The sequence below is a fragment of the Adiantum capillus-veneris genome, chromosome 3, assembly GCF_014529385.1.
Source record: "Adiantum capillus-veneris isolate H3 chromosome 3, ASM1452938v2, whole genome shotgun sequence".
NCBI classification, from domain to species: domain Eukaryota; kingdom Viridiplantae; phylum Streptophyta; class Polypodiopsida; order Polypodiales; family Pteridaceae; genus Adiantum; species Adiantum capillus-veneris.
Window position 1 is genome coordinate 114,386,525 of NC_140933.1, and position 19,078 is coordinate 114,405,602.

At 42.7% G+C, this 19,078-nt stretch overlaps 1 pseudogene; it reads left to right on the forward strand.

The window, feature by feature from the left end:
- The window catches only part of LOC147461522 (sm-like protein LSM1A), a 28,574-nt pseudogene extending 15,543 nt beyond the window's left edge, over positions 1-13,031 (forward strand).
- Positions 13,032-19,078: the final 6,047 nt, after the last annotated feature.

The window sequence follows — 19,078 nt, forward strand, 5'->3', positions numbered from 1 at the left end:
CATGTGCACCCAAAATCTTTACATTTCTTCATCATTGTTCATCTGTGTCTACTTCACCTGCCTCTGCTCTCACTCTTTACGGACACAACTGATAAAATAGGACTCGCAAGCTTAAAATGTGTATTGGCTCAGGCAAGCTTGTGTGTGTATATAGCAAACAATATTATAAGGGGTATCCTGTTTGCATGTGCGACCTCATCTACGGGGGAGAGAGAGGGACCATCCTAGAAGCTATGTCACCTCAAGGAACTCCTCAAACCTATGAAAATTAGCCTCTCGACCCTCCAAAAACATGCCCAATTCATCAGTAAACTCAGCATTTAAAAGCTCGTCTCCCTGACTTGGCATGTGTAATCCAACCTCTTGACAAGTCAAAAACTTACTCATGACCTCAGTATAGAAAAGGAACAAGGAGGGGGCAAGAGGTCATCCTTGTCATATTGCCGTGTAATCATGGAGTGTTCTACTCTTTCCATTGCCAATAGCACCTCGCTATACGGACGCTTGTAGAGAGTTGACACCCAATAATCCAAGCATCTAAAAAGCCCATCCTATGCATAGTGCCCTCAAGGAATCCCCAATCAACTCTCTCATAGGCCTTCTTAAAGTTAAGAAGGAGCACCACAAGATCCTCTCTTTGGCAACGAGCAAGTTCACTTGCCTCCTAGAAGGTGAAAATTCTGTCAAAGTATCCTATGCTCCTTGAAAAAATCTGTTTGTGTCTCGTGTATGATGCTTTCAAGTAGTGGCTAAATTCTCGTCTACGTCTTGTGTATGATGCTCTCAAATAGTGGCTAGATTCTTGAATTGAGAGCCGTTGCTAGTATTATATAGTCTGAATTGATAATAGTTATGGGTTGTCACTGCCAAATCTCATCCAAAGAGGTCCCCTCATTGGGAATAAGAGAAATCAAGCCATCACTCAAGCTATCCGGTATCTCACGAGTGTGTAGAATGTGCTAGTGTGCACTACATAAGTCTTGACCAAGAAGCTATGATTACTACAAGAAGAAATTGGGAGTCAAACCATCCTCCCCTGTCAATTACCATGGTGGAGTCCACTGAGAACCATCGTGTGTGAAGAAAAATAACTCGCGGGAAACCAAAATTTTCACGCCCAGTCGCAAGCCTAAGCCGCAATATTCTCGGCCGAAAAGTGGTCGGAAAACGACCGGTCGGTTGGCCGGTAGTCAATGACCGGTGGCCGGTGGTCGAAAGTCAATGGCCGGTGGCTAATGGCCGAATTCAATGGCCGGTGACCGAATTCAAAGGGGTGAACTATCACCCCACATGTACACACTCAAAGCAAAGAAGACAAGGGAGCATAATAGCCAAAGAAGAACCGAGAAGCACCCCCAAAGCGATCCATCAAACCACAAAAGTTGGCAAGTTCCATTGCACCAGAGAAGACCGCAACAAAGAAACCCACATCAGAACCTTCAAAGGCCACACCATGAGCAAAGCCACACCAGTCAAGCATTGCAGACAATAGACACCAGTAACATATCCCATCCAAACACAAGCCGACCAGGCATCGAGCACCTCTTGAGACCTTCTTCTTCATATGGTAGTCCTTGCATCAAGAAGGCATCAAATCTCATGGCTCGCTGGGAAAGACCAACCAAGATGAGCGCTTCATCGAGATCGGCCATACATGTACCACCACGGACCTCCCACCCCACCCAAGGACACTTCTAGAGCATCGCAAGCTACCTCCACCCAAAAGTAGCCCCAAGATTCTCTCTCAGAGAGAGGAGGCGGCCTTGCCACTTGCAATTCCAAAAAGTGGTCAGGTCTCTGCACCTGAAATAGTGGCAACAAGCTACTTACCCAAGAGCCCATCCCCAGGGATCCCCTGCTTCATGGACCTTCACGTCCTCACACACTGCCCAAACCCTAGATACAAAGCACCCTCGGCTTGGAGGAATACACCTCTTTTTTTTTTTACAACAAGTATACCCAAATTTTACAACAATTAAAGCACGTGAAGAAGTAACGGTTGACTTCTTACGACATAAACTTTCCATATCCAATGGCGAATTAGTAAAGAAAGAAAAGAATAAGGCCAAGGTCCTATTTAATCCAATCCAATACATTCAAAAGGGTGGAAATAGGTTCACAAGTTGGGCTCATAAAACCATACTATCACAAGTCAAACCCATACATTTTCGTAACCATAACCTGGAGGATGCATGCAAGGCCATCTACACATTCATTAATTTGTTTTGCAAAAATGGCTTTCAGAGGGAGAAATTATGGAGGATTATCAAGAACTATTGAAGGGATTGCCAAATTTCTTCATATGTGTGGGACCCAACCAATCTCTTATAGAGAGTACTAATTGGTGGGCAGTAGGTCCTGAATGATCTTAGAGAGGGTAAAATTTAGTGGATTAGGACACCATTGGGGGCTTAGAGGGGTGGGGGCCTAGCCTCAAGACTAAGTGGCACGGGCATGGGACGGTGGGATCTACGGCCGGGAGATTGTGGGCCGTAGATCCCAATGGCGGCGCCGAAAGTAATCTAGGGTACCCTAGATTACTTTTGGTTGCCGCCCTTATGCATACATGTTTTAAGTAAATTAGGGCCCCCACGTTTCACAACGCGTGCATGGCATAGTGGTTAGGGTATCCGCCTCTAGATTACTTTCAAAACTCGGGTACCCTAGATTACTTTTTACAAAAGTAATCTAGGGTACCCGCATTCCAGATCTACGGCCCACAATCCCCTGGCCGTAGATCCCACCATCCCTGCCCATGCCACTTAGTCCTGAGGGGGGCCTAGTGCCCCCCAAAACACTTTGAGACTTGTGTCAGATGGATCCCCCCCCCCCCCACACACACACACACATTATGCACCTATGCCCACAGTAATGCTCCCTTGCCATCAATTTAGGTGGGGCAATACCCTTTCAAAATGGGGAGAGAGAAAAAGTTTATAGAGAAAATCAAAATCCATATTGCATTATTGAAATGATTAATGCCATATTACATAGAAATGCCATGCTACAAGGAGAGTAGGAACACATCCCCTTATCCATTCCATTATTGAAGCTAACGAGTTTTTCTTTCCAATGATGGTCCACATTTCCATGACTTCAAACATAGTGATGGACATTAGCAAATGGTTGCATGTATACCCAAGCACCTTTGATAAACGTTTGTGGCACCCATTCACTATGCACACCTCTTGTGTTGTGAGCTCACCCTTTGGCCACCTTTAGGGAGTAAAGCTTGCCATGTGTGAGTAACGGAAAATAAGAGGAAGAGGACCTTGCTTGGTTCTCCAAGGTAGATGGGAGAAGGGGGATGAGATTTCTTGGTGTGGCAATGGGAGGTGGGAGGGGAAGAGAAAGGGGAGGATTTTGGTTGATGCTGCAATGTAGGTAGGAGAAGGTGGATAAATTTCCTTGGTGTGGCAATGCGAGATAGTAATGGCCATTAGCAAATGGTTGCATGTATACCCAAGCACCTTTGATAAACGTTTGTGGCACCCATTCACTGTGCACACCTCTTGTGTTGTGAGCTCACCCTTTGGCCACCTTAGGGATTAGAGCTTGCCATGTGTGAGTAAAGGAAAATAAGAGGAGGAGGCGGACCTTGCCAGCAACACTAAGATGCAGTTGTACCTCAGTGTTGGGGGTTACAACATCTGCCATTTTTTAATGTTTCTTTGCTATAGGAGTGCAGGGCTTTGGTGAAGGAGTCAAGACGTTCTTCTTTCTCTTTCCAGCAGGGGACTCCGCGGGTGGATCAGGAGAGGGAGATGAATAACGGGCCCTCTTCCGCCTCCTAGTAATTGTGGCTGATTTTTTTTCAGCTATGCAGGAGCTGCTTGGCCACCTGAGTTGCCCCCCCTCTACAACCGTCGACGAGCAAGAGGCGTCATGATTGTGGAGTAAGGTGGCCCCCCCGCACTACTTTCACACACACAGTTGAAATTGAAAAGATAATTTTTAAAGTTTTTAAATCCAGCTCGCTGCTCAAGCCTTTTGATGAACAATTTTCAAATAAAACCTTATAAAAGATTCTCAATGTTTACTCACCTAGCTACCAACCAGCCCACCCCCTAGCTACCACCCCCAAAAATGGGTAGCTAGTGTACCACCTATTCATGCATCCACCTTCCTAGGGTTAACTACTCTTTAATCAACAATTTTTATTTAATGTTGGACATTCTAGTACTTACTTTAGCCCTAGCTCTTGTGTACTTCTATTAGAGTCAACCTAATAGACCCTAACTCAATTGCATTTTATTGAGGTACTACGCTTGTTCTAGTTGGCAATGTTACAATTCATTATTTTTTTTTGCATTTCCTAGAATATCATGTATGCATGTAATGGAAATGGCCTAGAACTTTGAGAGTAGCCGAATTATGAAATTAGGTGAAGCACTTTTAAGAGATTACTTTGTGAGCATAGCGGGTGAACTTAATTAATGGTAGCAACATAAACATGGTACTTAGTTAACTTGGCATGAACAATACATTTGCAAGACAGAGAGTTTAGAGAACATGACAATAGTTGAGGACCGGATTATATGGAGCCGGTCCCCCCTCCAATAGGCATTTGTATTTTAGTTTCTTCCATCAAGAGAGATTTGGTACAATACAATCTTTGTGTTCCTTGTGACCTTGGTGATGCAATGAAAATGGAAAGCTTCATGCAGCACAAACATAGAATAACATAAACTTGAAGAAAGCATTAACTATCCCAAGCCTCAGTCCCAAGGCCTCAAACACCTTCGAAGGTGGAGAGAGCTAGCGGGGAATGAGGATAGGGAAGAGGAAGAAGAAACACTCCATAGGAGAAAGAAGTAGTTCCTTACTTATCATTACTCTTCTTGCTAGCATACATAATAGCATAATAATGGAGATGGAGAAGATGGCAAGCTCAAGCATTGAGGCATGACTCTTGGTTCGATTTGCATTTCATAGCCAAGAGTGTTGGTGTAGGCTTTCACTCTCACAAGCTTGGAGAAGGAGGTGGTGTTCCTCAACTTTCACCAAGTGAGAATGGTGTCTCCAATGAGTGTGTGTGATGGTGTATATCCCCCTAGCACCCCCCTTTCTTGCTTTGGTCAAAAATTCTACTTGCTACAAGCTCATTGGACCCCTCTCCCCTTAGCCAATCACATCCAGCATGCAGTCAAGCATATGGGTAGTCTTTTGACAAGTGTTCTCCTTACCCCTTACAGAGAGAGAGCTTGAAAATATCTAGATATTTGTTAGGTTGAAGTAAAATCTCATCGGACCCCTCTTTAGCCCAACCAATAGCATTCAAGCACCCATGTGGTTAAGCTTAGTGAGAGTTTGACATGTGTCCCATGTGCTCTTTTAGAATTACCCTAACCTTGATATTTTTATGCATAGGAAGTTTCTCAAGCAACTTCCTCATTAAGTGAGTAGGTTCTCTTTTTGACGCAAGCATCTTACCCCCCATGCATAGGAAGCTTCTCAAGAAACTTCCTCATTAAATGTGACAAGTACCTCAAGTACCTTAGTCATCAAGCATCACAAGTACCTTAGGTGGAGTTCCCACCTTAAGCACAGCACTAGCTTGCGTAATTTTAGGTCGGGTTCCCACCTCAAGCACAGCCCTAGATTGCCTAAGTTTAGATCGGGTTCCCACTTCAAGCACAGCCCTAGCTTGCCTAAGGTTCTCACCTCAAGCACAACCCTAGCTTGCCTAAGTTTAGATCGGGTTCCCACCTCAAGAACAACCCTAGCTTGCCTAAGGTTCTCAATTCAAGCACAACCCTAGCTTTCCTAAGGCCAAAAGGACTTTTAACACTAACCATTGGAGGTCTTTAATGAAGCTAACCCTAAGGTCTTGTAAGCTTCATTATTTAACCTTGCTCTTTGGCATACCATCTCTCATTTGGGCCCCTTTACTATTGGCCCCGTGTTGAGATAGATCTGTAAGCACATGTCTATATTCTAACCCTTGTTCCCGTTTATTATCCCATATTAAATGATCAGTTTAATATGAGAAAATCATTTGGGTTGGTTAGATATTAGATATTTGATGACATTACCTCTCTCTTGAAATCATAGTCGTCCTCGACTACGAGGTAAAATCCATTAGTCAATTTGTCTTAGCAGGTAGAGGATCCCTTTTTACCCTACGACATCATTCCAAGATAGATGACTAATCCATTTGGTGCTTGGGAGACATAGCTGCCACAAGCATGTTTGCTCTTTAGTCCATTTCATCCTCCCAGGTAGAGTGACAAATTTTACATGGTGTTTGAGAGATGTCGTCATCCCAAACATGATTCTTAGTATGCATACTACTTAAATTTGTGCACAATAAAGAGAGAATTAGTCTAATAAGACAAAAACATTAATCATTTGAAAGAAACATGTACATTTGGTTACTCTAATGTAACATTGTAAGTGTTGACAAGGTTCATACTATCCTTAAGCTGGATTCCTTGCATCCATCTAGCATCTTCAAAAGGATAATTTTTGAACTTAATAAGATACCGTCGGATAATCTTACCATGTCGTAGTACCTTGTCTTCATGACCATAGTATCTTTTTGCTAGTTTAGCATAATACTTTTGATGGCCCGTAGGGTTTTTGCCCGTCGTTTGCCTCAATTGAGCCTTAGAAAACTTAAGTAAGATCCAATCATTTTCTTTGAACGTTAAGGCCCTTCTGTGCTTGTCAGCAACAGCTATTTGCCTTAGTTGGGAGATGGATATAGCCTCCTTAATCTTTTGAAAAGATATTTGCAGGTCACGGCTATACTCATCGGCAGAGCGAAGATCTTCCCATGTACTTTGAGTAGCAAGAGACCTTTAGGTCTTCCTTCTATGATTTCAAAAGGTGCTTTTCCCGTAGAAGTATGGATAGTATTATTATACGCATACTCTACAAGAAGTAAGTACGTTTCCCATTGTGAGCGTTGATCTACTTCTGTGACATAGGTCTTTAGTAGATCAAGAATCGTAAGATTGGCTATCTCACTTTGGCCATCCGTTGTGGGTGATAGGCCGAAGAGAAATTCAATCTTGTACCTAGATTTTCAAAGAGACCTTTCCAAAAATTACAAGTCATTCTAGGATCTCTATCTGACACGATGGACGTTGGCAATCCATGGTGTTTGAAAATCTGTGATATGAAGAGACTTGCCATTTGGTGTGCCTCAATAGTCTTCTTGATAGGGATAAACTCTGCTTGCTTGCTAAACCTATCGACTATTGTCCATATTCCCGTATTCCCATGGATAGATTTTGGTAATCCAAAGATAAAATCCATGGATATACTCTCCCATTGTGAATTAGGAATTGGCAATGGCTGGAGTAATCCGGGTTGCTTCCCTCTATCATACTTCGTCTTTTGGCATACTAAACATTTTGAAACATAGTCTTGTATGTCCACTTTCATGGTAGGCCAATAAAAGTATGTCTCTACTCCTCGAAGAGTAGGTTGAATGCCTCTATGCCCCGCATAGGGAGGAGCGTGGGATTCATACATGACTTTCTCACGAAGGGAGTGGGTAACACATAGCCTATTGCCATGGAGAAGATAACTATCCTGCAAGGTGAATGGTTCCTCTTTCTCCCCCAAATCAAGGGCTAACATTATGTCTTTAAAATCAAGGTCAGTAGCATACTCATCTATCATAGAAGATAGATCATTGTGAGTTGCTATTGACACAACATTAACTTTTGGTCGTCGCGAATGTGCATCAGCCACTTGATTGTGCTTACCAGCAATGTGAGCAATGTGAAACTTAAATTGTGAAAGAAAATTTGCCCACCTCATTTGTTTGTCGGAAAGCTTTGTTTGCGTCATGAAGTACTTGAGAGTTTGATGGTCTGTTCGTAAGATGAATGGAGTCCCCAATAGATAGTGCTTCCATGTGTCTAGGGCATGTAGAATAGCTAACATCTCTTTCTCATAAATGCCTAAGACCCGTTCATCCGTGTTGAGCCTTCGGCTCTCATAGGCTATGGCATGCCCTTCTCGAAGCAAGACTCTGATCCAAGGCAATCACCACAAGCATCACATTGGACCTCAAATGGCTTTGAGAGATCCGAAAGCATAAGGACTGGTTGGGAGATAAGCTTCTCTTTGAGCTTGTCAAAAGAACTTTGCTCCTTAGCAACTTAATGTTTTTCTTTGTTAAGTCATGTAATGGTCTTGATATTTGAGAGAATTTTTCTATGAAGCGTCTATAGTATGCACACATACCAATAAAGCTTCTTAGCTCATGTATATTCCTTGGATTAGGCCATGCTTTTATTACCTCCAACTTTGATGGATCCATACGGATTCCATCTCGAGAGATAATATGACCTAAGTATTGAATATCTTGAAGGAAAAATTCACTTTTCTTTTGATTGAGGAAAAGCTTATTCTCCCTTAATGCTTGAAAAATCACTTGGAGATGTTGCTTGTGTTCCTCCAAGGAATTGGAGTAGATCCCGGGGGATTCACTCTATATACAAAACGGGACACCACCTACGAGCGGAAAACTTTGATAAAACCTCTATATACGACTCATATTAGGGAATATAACCCCCCTTTCTATGCTTATACGACAATCAATGAAAAAAACTATCATACCCCTATCTTACATATAAAATTTAGGTCTCACATGATCTAACTGAGTAAAACTAGTCAAAGAGTGTGTATCATAGTGGCTAGCACGTACTAAGGAACCACTTCTATTGATAACTAGATGTACCCTGAATGCGTCTTAGTTTGACTTTCAAACTATGTGCTCGATCAGCCTGCACTCAACCTACTCATCCAATTTTGACCCATCCAAAGCTGGTGTAAATCAACCCCTAAACTGCTCCAAATCAGCCCTTATCTATGACCGGCTTGATGCAAAATTTGATGTGTGACGTGATTAAAAAATTCCCCAAGAATTATCCAAGTTCTAGTGTAGACCGATGACCAATCGTTTTACAAGTAATCAACCCAAGTCAATCCACCCCCCTTCAAATATGATACCCCCCTCCCTTATTTTTAAGCTTGGGAGACAAATTATTGGGGGCCTGCCCCTAGCTTATATGCTTATGTGACTTGTAAAAAAAAACCCCTCCCCTGCACTTACGTGGTGTGATAAGTTTTCCATGGTGAATCCCCTGGGGAGTAGATGATGATATCATCAAAGAACACTCCAGTGAATTTGCGATAGAGTCTAAAAATTTTCTCCATTAATCGATTGAATGTAGCTGGTGCATTAGTCAAGCCAAAAGGCATGACTAGAGTTGTAAGAAACTCCATCTTTAGGATATCTTCATTCACTATCCTTATTTGATGGTAGCCACTTTTAAGGTCAATCCTACTGAAGTAGGTAGAGCCTTGTAGCTTATCAAACAGATCTTCTACCCGGGGTACGGGAAATCTGTTTTTGATAGTGATATGATTAGTGCACGATAGTCCACACACATGCGGTATGTACCATCTTTCTTTTGCACTAAAAGGACTGGAGAGCAAAAGGGAGAGGAGCTAGGCCTCACCATTCCTTTGTCTACCAGTTCTTGTACTTGCCTCATGATCTCCTCTTGTTGAGCTTGTGAAACTCGATAGGGAGGTTTGTTAGGCGGTGAGCTTCCTGATAGGAGCTCAATTCGATGGTCATCATCCCCTCGTTTTGGAGGTAACTCCATAGGGATATCATCAATGAAAACATCTTGGAATCCTTTTAGAAAGTTAGACAAGTCTAACTCTTCTTGATTCCTACCATTCACCTTTGATGAAACATTAGAATCTTTTTGGGATTCTTTGACAAAAATCATGTACACAGAAACTGATCTTTTCATTGATTTACCAAGGGCGAGAGGATTTACAAGTGGTATAGTACGACCAGACTCATTAGCATCTATATACATAGTCTTTCCCCTGTAGGTGAAGTAGATTCTCCTTTCAGGGAACTTCATGTTGGCAGCCATGCGGTTGAACCATGGTATCCATTTGATAACATCCTCATGTTGGAGAGGAGAGATAAACAAGTCTTCTTTGTCGACATAGCTTTGGACATGAAGCCTCAACTTCCCAATCAAGGGAGTAACGGAGGCTTGTTTTCCCTTGAAAGCGGCATCGGCCGTTACAGCATCTCCCATCTCAAAAGCTTGAATGCCCAACTTGGTGGCCAACTCCATTGATATGAATTTGAGACCAGAACCAGGGTCAAACAGGATGAAAGCATCATGCTCCCTTACCTTTCCCCAAGCATAGGAGAGAGGTGATCCTTTGCAATGAGTATCCTCTTTTTAAGCTTCGATAGTGAAAGCTCTAGGAGTCTCATTGCGAGAATTTCTTTTGGGGCAAGAACAATAGCCATGTCCTTGGTCCCCACACTTAAAACATTTGTGATCCTTGCGAAAAGTTTCAAGCTCTTTAGGAGAGAGTTTATTTTCACCTTTGTAAACTCCTTTCTCCTTGGACCGATTGTTGTTGTTGTTGTTGGAATGGCCGTGGGAAAAATTTTGGGCATTAATTTTTCCCTTTGCATCACTTTTGTCTTTATTTTCCATGGGTTTGGCATTCCATCTAACCCCTTGTTGGAAATTGATGTGTGAAGCAACCATGGTATGGTGGATTACTTCGCTGATAGAGTCAGGCCATTGAGAGTTGACATACTCGGCCATCTCCTCAGGTAATCCTGCACAGAATTGTTGTTTTTGCTCAGCAAAGTCTATCTTTTGAAAGACAGTAGCCTTGAGATGTAAATCCCAAAACTTGTCCACATATTTGTGGATAGACTCATGAGAGAGAAGCCTTAAAATCCGCCATTCGGTGATCACTTTGTCCTTTGCATCACTTGCAAGGAATTGCTTCATGATGGAAACTCATAGAGTTTTCCATGTCTTTGGTGCTTCGCCATTGCCTCAAAGACTAGCCCACCATTGACGAGCCGATTTTTGGAAGTGCATAGCTACATGGCGTAGCTTGGAGAACTTTGTGAAGCCCTCATCTCCAAAGGCCGCATCAAATTTTTGGATGAAGGCCAATACTTTATCGGTAGCACCAAAGGTTCCATCATAGGTGAGAAAAGAGATACTCTTTCCTCTCTCTTTCCTCAAGTACCTTAGTCATCAAGCATCACAAGCACCTTAGGTGGAGTTCCCACCTCAAGCACAACCCTAGCTTGCCTAAGTGTAGGTCGGGTTCCCACCTCAAGCACAGCCCTAGCTTACCTAAGTTTAGATCGGGTTCCCACCTCAAGCACAGCCCTAGCTTGCCTAAGGTTCTCACCTCAAGCACAACCCTAGCTTGCCTAAGTTTAGATCGGGTTCCCACCTCAAGCACAACCCTAGCTTGCTTAAGGTCAAAAGGAATTTTAACACCAACCATTGGAGGTCTTTAATGAAGCTAACCCTAAGGTCTTTTAAGCTTCATTAGTTAACCTTGCTCTTTGGCAGACCATCTCTCATTTGGGTCCCTTTACCATTGGCCCCGTGTTGAGATAGATCTGTAAGCACATGTCTATATTCTAACCCTTTCTGTTGTTTATTATCCCATATTAAATGATCATTTAATATGAGAAAATCATTTGGGTTGGTTAGATATTAGACATTTGTTGACAATGCATCTCACTTATTGCACGCCTGCACATGCTGCCTTTGAGCCTTCACAATGTTGTTTTTCTTTTGCTATAGGTACTCCTATCGTGGATCCCGATGCTGCACTGTTATATTCCAAGGACGGAATCTATATCAGGAAGGGGGGCATGTTAACCGACAAGTCAGGCAGTTGAGTCACTACTATGCGAATAGGAGGCTTGGGGATTGCCTAAACCTCCCTATCTCTTGGAGTTGACCTTGGGGTTAAAGACATTACAAGAGCCAGTTGAGTCAATACTAGGCGAATAGGAGGCTTGGGGATTGCCTAAAGCTCCCTATCGCTTGGTGTTGACCTTGGTGTCGAAGATATGACATACGACAGTGAAGTCAATACTAGGCGAATAGGAGGCTTGGGGATTGCCTAAAGCTCCCTATCGCCTAGTGTTGACAATGGTGTCGAAGATATGACATGAGACAGTGAAGTCAACACCGGGCGAATATAAGGCTTGAGAGCTGCCCAACGCCCCCTATCGCTTGGTCCTGACCTTGGAAAATGGGCGTCGTCCCAGTAAACATCCACAGACATTACATTGTGTTGAGTCAGGGACCGGGCTTGTTGGTCCAATAGAAAAAGGGTAAGAGTGATCGTCGATGAGAGGCGCACTCTAAAACTGGAACCTATAATGTTTGGGTAAGATTGGCTAAGTGTGGGCACCCAAATGTGAACGAGCAAGCCCATATAAAAGTCAATCTAAACCTAAAATACCTGATTCTCTCATTTGTGCAATTGAAGAGTTCTCTTGCTCCATCTCCATCTTCTTCTTCATCTCCTTGTGTGTGTGTATGCGTGAGAGAGAGAGAGAGAGACAGAGAGAGAGAGTGATCAAGCATTGCGATGATGGCACGATGGTAGCAAGGTTGTTTATCACGGCACGATGGTAGCTCCCTCTTGTTCGCGGCGAGGAATCCTCCACAAAGGCAAGCATAGGGCGGTGAGTGACACACCCTTGCTCTCTTGAACTTTCTAGATTAGTCTGGTTGTGTGCTTGCAGCCATTTTTGGCTCGCACACAGTGTATGGCAAGTCCCTTGCATTGACACATGCGATAGACGTTCAAAGAGGGAGGAAAGAGTTCAAAGACGTTCAAAGAGGAAAGAGAGAGAGAGAGAGAGAGAGAGAGAGAGAGAGAGAGAGAGAAAGAGGAGAATATATATATGTATGTGTATATATATTTATAAATACACAAGCAAGCACACACGTACACACATATACATATACATATATATCTATATATATATATATATATATATATATATATATATATATATATATATATATATATATATATATATATATATATATATATATATATAGAGAGAGAGAGAGAGAGAGAGAGAGAGAGAGAGAGAGAGAGAGAGAGAGCAGGCCCTCAAAGCAGAGAAAGAAGCAACTGAACTCAAAGGTTCAATGAGGAAACAAATGGAATTTCTAGATTTGGAGTAAATGCTCGACTGGTACTTAGACAAGAAGGATTCTTTGAGGTTCAAAATAATCTTTGCTGATATACATCGGATCAATCTTCATGAAGAACGTGCTTAATCAAATTGTGGTTTTAAAGCCTTCTGGTTCGCTTGTTTTAATAGCGAAAAGCACGTTTGAATACAAGTGAGAGGGTGGAGAAAGAAGCAACTGCACTTAAAGGTTCAATGTGGAAACAAATGGAATTTCTAGATTTGGAGTAAATGCTCGACTGGTACTTAGACAAGACGGATTCTTTGAGGTTCAAAATAATCTTTGCTGATATACATCGGATCAATCTTCATGAAGAACGTGCTTAATCAAATTGTGGTTTTAAAGCCTTCTGGTTCGCTTGTTTTAATAGCGAAAAGCACGTTTGAATACAAGTGAAGGGGGTGGTATTTCAATAGGTAACTTTTGTCTGTGGGGAGGGGTGGAGGGTAATACGAAAGAGAGAGAGAGAGAGAGAGAGAGAGAGAGAGAGAGGAGAATATATATATGTATTTGTATATATATTTATAAATACACAAGAAATCACACACGTACACACATATATATATATATATATATATATATATATATATATATATATATATAGAGAGAGAGAGAAAGAGAGAGAGAGAGAGAGAGAGAGAGAGAGAGAGAAAGAGAGCGAGAGAGAGAGAGAGAGTGATTAAGAAAAAAGCTCGTTCTAAAAATTGATTTTGGAGCAAAGCAAGATTTTTTTTTAATTGCTCAATTGAGCAAAAATTTGAAAACAGCTCCCTCCAGACCTTTCTCCAAAAGCTCCCTTGTTGGACGGGAAGCGACTCACACACCCATGAAGTGCATGCAAACACTACCTAGATCAACATAATGTCAATCGAGGACACAGATGACACGATAGGCACACGGAGGAATGGCCCCACTTTTTCCAAACCTCTTTGGTTGCAATGGCCACACCAGCTCCACTGTCAAGGATTGCCATGGTTTTTACACCATTGAATTCCAAAGGAAGGGTGGTGTTTCCATCTTCTCCCTCATAATACTCGCCTACCTTGTTTAATGGCACTGGCCTAGTATTTAGTTGAGGCATTTCAAGCTCTTTGATGCCTTCCTCGATTTGAGTCATTGGGGTTTTTACACCAAATTTCTCTAGACATTTACCCACATTAGCCCACATGTTTGGTCTTATTCTGAGCAACTCGGCTAGCATTATTGTACAGGTGACTGGGGTAGATAGAATATCGACTAGCCCCTTTGAATCGATGGCCTTGTTGGGAGACAGTCTCTTTGATGGGACTGCAACCACATCTGACTTGGTCTCGTACTCTCCCATGTAGGACGGTAGTGTTCTTAGCGAATGGGGTTGACTATCCATAGATTGTACAGATCCTATGTCGCCCCAATTCGATTGCACGTCTAGATTCATTTGAGATCCAGTCTCAAATTCCTCTATTGGTGGTAGAAACACTCCTCGTTCATCACCAGTCTTGTCTACTCGTCTTCTTAGGTCATCGGCTTTATTGGTCTCTCTGACTTGTTTCCACAATTCGTCAAGACCATCTATCTCTTTACAATCCTCAGGTATAGCTTTATGAAATCCCTCGGAAGAGTTATCCATGGTATTCAGTACTATCCTTGGTTCTAATGCTGGGTATTTGAGTTTTGGTCTGTGATCATGACTAGAATCTAGCTCTTTTAGTTCCTGGTTTGGTGGGATTACTTGTTTAGGCATGACACGGCTCACATCCTCAGGTTGTGCAACTGGTGGTTCTAGTAAAGCTTGGGCTGTTTGAATCATTTTCTTGCACATTTCAAACCTTTTCTTTTCTAGTTCTGTATAGGGATATGTCATCCACCTTTGTTCTTAGGTTTGGTTGTTTTTGTGCCACGCATCATAGGCTTTCAAGAGGGCATCTAACTTCTCGTTAACCTTCTCTGCCAACACAGATCCTCCTGAACTAGCACTTCTCGGTTTCTCATCTGTGGATGGTTCTTCTAGAGGTTTAACCATCTGTGTAAGAGAAGGTGCCTCCTTTTTCTCATGTTGTTTTATCTTATCCTCAGCTTCAGTAAGCTTCTCAGCTAGGGATTTTTGCTCTCATTCCCTTCGTGCTTTCATCCTAGTCTTTCTAGATTTCCAACTATTTCGTTTGCTCTTGGTTTTCTGACTAGGTGCGTCTGTCGTTGGTCCATCATCTGTCTTTGGACCCGTGTCACTTTCCGTGTTCTTTGTCTCTGGATTCTCATCAGCTTTCTTTTGAGCTTGCGCTCTCGTAACCACTTGAACTAGTACGACATTTTCATTTTCTGAGCTACTTGGGAGCTGAACAATCCCTGATACATTTTTCGTGATTTTCCTGATTTGATTTGATTTTTTCGGGCAATCATGGATCAAGTGAGTGATGCCACACTCAAGACAATAGGAATTTACTTCAGTGATCTCCGTATGAGGACATTGTTTGACCAAGTGGTTGTCACGACTTTTGTGACAATCTGTCTCTGGTTGACGAGATTCTTTTAGCATTTCCTCTTGGCTATAAGCAAGCTTTGACCTAGATAAGCCGCTATTTGCAATGAATCGCAATGTCCTTTCGTCCATTTCATACCTTCTGTCTTTCGACTGAAACCCAGGAGGTGGAGGTTGTACCGGCCTCACCACTCCATGTGTTTCTCTCACATTTTGTTGCTCCAAAGGGTAGTACTCACTTTGGTTGCTATACCACATTGTAGCTGGTACTGGCATTGGTTTATTTGATGCTTCCATCATTGGTATGTATCTCATGTCTATAGGCATTCTAGCACCTGGCAGCGGAGGTTGTTGTCCTAACACAAGCTGTGGCCTTAAAACTCCTACTGGTCTTGGCGCATTCCCCGTAATGTATCTAGGTGGAGTAGGTGCTTCTGGAACAGGTTGTACATACCTCTCCCTAGCATTTTCCATGCTATAATAGCACTCTTCCTCCGTATGGTTCGTCCATTTTCTCTCAATTTCACACCACTTCGGCTCTCCCGAATCAGACCTTACAAGAGGAATCAACCTCTTGACCAAGTCGTCGATAAGCTTTTCTTGATCAATAGGTGCTGTTGGCTTGGCAATGGACTGACTTATCTGTGAAACACTGTGCTGAGAGGATGTGTCATCTCCTTCACTCTTTAAGTCCTTTTCTTTGTATGCCTCAGAGTTATCCACTAGATAAAGAGCTTCTTTGATCAACTCGTTTAGCGTCATCCTCCTTATCATATGCAGATCCTTCTGAAGGCCCGCATGTCTCATTCCCTGGATAAATATCAGCATCAGTCGTGCTTGCGTAGGTAATTCCGCTCTCGGACAGACCTTAACATATCTCTTGAGCCGTAATGATGCTTTGCGTACTGATTCATCCTCTTTCTGTTTGAATCTATGGATTTGCGAGACCGTGTTGTGAGCAATGCCATTTGGCGATAATTCTTCAATAAACTCCTCAAACAGCTCATCTAGGGTCTCAAAATCCCATTTTTTCACCGAGTCGAACCAAGTAGCTGTATCATCTTCTAGAGTCAATCCAAATCCTGCAAACTGTGTTGCAAAATCTGAAACTTCCTCTGCTCTAATCACTCTTCTAAAAGCCGCTACATGATCTCTCAGATCTTCATCTCCGGAGTATTTTCTGTTTACCCATTTCTGGACTTGGGATGGTCTAACTCGTCGATTGTCTACAAGTCTAACCAAAGACTCTCCCAATCCTTCTCTCGTTATCGCTCTTGAAGGGAATACTGGTGGCTCTCTTCTTGGAATTCCTATAGGAATTCTCGTGTTTGGTGGAGGCATTTGTGGTCCTTCATTGACCAAATATCCACCTCTTTCTAGTACAGTCTGTGGATTTGTTCTTTCTACAACTCTGTATTCCCGTCCATACTTGTCGATAACTATAGATCTCCATTGACAGTCGACTCCGTATGTGTAGACATATAGGAGCTTGTAATCCGTTATCTCTTCTAGGTATGGATCTGAGAACCTATAAAGATTGACCTCATTGTTGTCAATGTATCTATATAGTCCTTCACTCTCATGACCAATCATCCAAACTCTCTCAACAGGATGGGTCTTTATCAATTGCAAGTTTGGAAGATCCATTGTGGGAGGTGTTAGAAGCTGGACACACCCCACGGCATCTAACTACTCGGCGGATTATTATTTTTTGTAATTAGTCATTCATTGAGGAAAACCCGGTTTTTCACCTTGTAAATATTGGGACTTACAGAAGTTTCCAGATTGTATCCCAGTTTTGATAGTTAGAAGGAGTAGATGGATGATTTTGGAACTTTAGGGTTTGAGAAGTTGTAAGGTATATATATCACTTTTTGACCTTAATGAAGGACCTTTTGTCATTTTAAACAAGTTTAAGTTTGTGAGTGAGCGTACTGTGTATGTGAGAGAGAGTGTGAGCTTTGTCTTGACGCTACGTGTGTTACGGTGGTCGGAATCGAGTGCGGAGAAGTGCAGCGTGTTGCCCCCGACTAGAGCTACGAGCCGATACCAACATTGCGCGCATACGGTCCGGCTTCGGGAGCTTCTTCTACGAGCTTCATCGGTTGTTTGGGTGAGCATACGTTGTCCGATTTTGCATTGCAGCATATCCACACGTTCACATTGAGTAGAACCACACATTAGGCACTTCAGATTTTGGAAACGAAGACCTGCAAATTTCGGCCAGACATCCTACGTGTTTCTGCACCGGGTGTTTTGGGTCGTGACTTTGGTTCACAGACCTTAGGGAGAGTGGCCTATAGGTATTCGTAGGGTCTCCTTCAAGTTCTGTGGTGTTTCCGAAGTGTTTGACAGGTGTTCGGCTCTAGCAAGCGTTGTAGGAAGCATCCTCTTTTGTTCTCTTGAAGACTGTGACTTAGACAATTGGTAGGGGCCTCTGTAGGAACTAGTTAGGAGTCGGTCGAGTGTAAGTTGACACCTTATGCTTGCTTCCACGTGCCTGCGGGTCGAGCTTCGTCCTTAGCTGACATTACTTGTTAGGTGAGTTCTCGCTGTGCTAACGTCAGTCGCGGCGTATCCGTCAAACATTGGCGCCGCTGCCGGGGACGAAAACCTTAGGTAGGTGACCGAGACTAATCCTTGAGGATTGGGATTTTTGGCTTGCCAAGAGTCTCGCTTTACATTTAGATAGGATCAGAGGGTGGAGGACTCTCTAGGTCTTAGAGGGAGTTTAGGAAGCGTGTGTCTGGCCTAGATCCTTCGACTGAGGTAGAGGAGGTACACTTAGGAAGTTTTTTAGTTAGTAGTCGAGTTCTAGAGTAGGAACAGGGAGTGGGAGAAGCGGTGTGAAGAGAGCTTGAGAGTCCAGAGAGGCCAAAAGGCAACCAAAAACACCAATTATCACCATTTCTTCATGGTAGGTAGGAGTAGAGTAAGTAGAACATCATGATTCAGATCTAGAGCATTTCATGCATGTATACTTGCTTGGTAGAATCATTACAAGTTTGTAAAAGACGCAAAAGTGTGGTTGAAAGCCTAATCGAAGTCCAAAGAATACTGTGAGTGTTTCTGATAGGCCTAAAGAGCATCAGCAGCATTCCTGTCATGAAAAACTTTAATTTTAAGCTAGGAGACATCCTACGCGTAGTATGTCTATAGGCCAATCTGGGAGGAATTTTGGAATTTTGAGGTGACCAGTGTGTTCTGAAGGTAGGGTTTACCCTAATTTCAACTGCAAAGGGAAAATTTGGCCATCTCTTGACAGGATAAGGCCAGATAGACTGAAATTGCTAGACATCCTACCCAATTAGTGCAAAAGCATCAACTTGAAACCAAAACCTTAAGATGGCTGCATGAGTGTGCCTTGCATGATATATTGAGTGACTGAAAGGGTCTTCACCTCATTCGGGTAAGAAAATTGGGCTCAAAGTGGACTTTAGCACTTTTGACTGAAAGAAGAAAAACAGCAAAAGTTTGAGACTTTTGACATCCAAACTGAGATCTAAGCATACCACTGGGATACTGACATCAGGGGGAAGCTGTGGAACAAATCTGGGGTCAAGCGGGCCAAAAAGACATT